The 1,994-nt window shown below is 37.0% G+C and overlaps 1 pseudogene; it reads left to right on the top strand.

The window, feature by feature from the left end:
* The first annotated feature begins 4 nt into the window (after positions 1-4).
* On the top strand, positions 5-684 carry LOC124893394 (annotated as a pseudogene).
* The last annotated feature ends 1,310 nt before the right edge of the window (positions 685-1,994 follow it).

The following is a 1,994-nucleotide window of genomic DNA, read 5'->3' as shown; positions in this document are numbered from 1 at the left end:
AGCTCCAGAAGACCCCGTCCTCTGCATCAACGACTGTGGTTTTTTCGGTAGTGCAGCTACGATGAATATGTGTTCCAAGTGTCAAAAGGACATGATACTACTGAAGCAGGAACATGTAAAGCTTGCAGCTGCATCCAGCCAAGACGTCGTACGCAGAAGCTCAAGTAGCGATGAATCAGAACTTGCTCTTGCAGGTGCCGCGGTTGCATCTGCAGATTTAGCCTCTCAGATTTCACAAGTGAAGTCAAAATAGGGTCTGAAAAAGTGCACAGCTTGTCGTAAGCGTGTGGGCTTAACGGGGTTCAGTTGCAAATGTGGTGATCTTTTCTGCGCAGTTCATCGTTATTCAGACAAACACAACTGCCCGTTTGATTATAGGAATGCTGGTCAGAATGCAATAGCAAAAGCAAATCCTATTGTCGTAGCAGAAAAGCTTAATAAGATCTAACAAGTACCTATCGAAAGGTTGTATGAACTGAAGCAATGTCCATCTTTCGATAAGTTGGCCTCGTCTTACAGGGTGACGATGAAAGTTTTGCGTGGGGGTGGGGGGGTACCCTAGAGCCTAGATGATCCTGGTGTGTAAGTTATTTATGATCTTGGTGCACATTCTCATGGAATTTGTTCTTGTTTTGTCCCCATTTCTGGGCTCCTTGTCTAGTATAATATGCATAATGTAGGTCATCTTGATGAATTTCACATTCATACATCCACGTTTTGAAATTCTGAATTCGCCTCCGCGCATTCTTCAAGATTCTAAAGTCTCCTTTGAGTATCAATAATGTAGAGTTTTTTTTTTTTTGCAGAGATGTCAATACGGGTTGGCTTAGCCCATCTGAGCTAGCCCACACGGACTTTGAGTTTGACGGGTCAAGTTGGGCTAGCCTATCAAAATGATGAGCCAAAAAATATCAAGCCCACACTATTACTCTGTGGGTTGCGGGCCTCACGGGCCAGCCCACTTTAAAAAAATAATATTTTATAATTTAATTTTAGAATGTTAATAGACATAAATATTACCAATCAATATTACATAGTATTAATACTTTTTAATTAAGTCTCCAACACCCCCAAAAATACCCATAATAGCGAAATTAAATAACTTTTGACATATGTTCTGCCCTTACATCATAAAAGTAAGGGTCAAGCTATAGAACTAGATACGTAAGAGAAAGAGAGGAGAGCAGAACTTTACTTCTCTGCTGAGGCACATGATATCCTTCGAACCAAATAAAAATACTACTCCCTCCGTCCCCAATTATGTGTCGCCATTTCTTTTTTTGTCCGTCCCAAAATAAATGTCATCTTTTCTTATTTGGAAAATTTTTAAAGGCATAATTACCTTTTTACCCTTATTGGACCCACTTGATTTTAAATATATTAATACTTCTTTTTTAGTATTTGTTTTTTTAAAGTAAAAGTCTTTATCACTTCAATCAAAATTTAAACTTTCAATCTTTTATTTTTACAGTATCAAAATTATTTTAAACCACAGAGAGCAATTTATTCTTTTTGGTTGGTTCTACATAAGTAAACCAGTTTTCTTCGACAACTCATTGTTCATATTACTGTGATTCTCGAGTAAAAATTGGATCTTTAAAGCTAAAGTTAAAGAAAACAAGAATTAAAGAAAACAAGAATTTAGAGGGACCCCATTTTCCACATATATCATCTTACAATTGAAAAAAGTAACAAACACAACTACAAAGATCAAACTTCTTTTGTTTAGAACTGAAAATTGATTGAGACAGTGAGCTACACAAGAGACAACATCCTTCTCTGCTATTTCCTCTAACGCGTCATATGCCTCGTCAATACTTCACACTCACAGTACATTGATAGGAGTGCATTTCCGACATAGCACATGATATGATATCCTACATTAACAAGTCAGCCGTGTAATTTGCTTTCCAAATTCGAATGCAGCAACATCAAGTAAGAAAATACTGTATGTCTGAATAAGCAGTATAACAAGCATATTTTTTACAAACTCT

Source organism: Capsicum annuum, unplaced genomic scaffold (assembly GCF_002878395.1).
Source record: "Capsicum annuum cultivar UCD-10X-F1 unplaced genomic scaffold, UCD10Xv1.1 ctg58612, whole genome shotgun sequence".
Lineage (NCBI taxonomy): Eukaryota > Viridiplantae > Streptophyta > Magnoliopsida > Solanales > Solanaceae > Capsicum > Capsicum annuum.
This window is presented reverse-complemented; position numbering and strand designations above follow the sequence as displayed.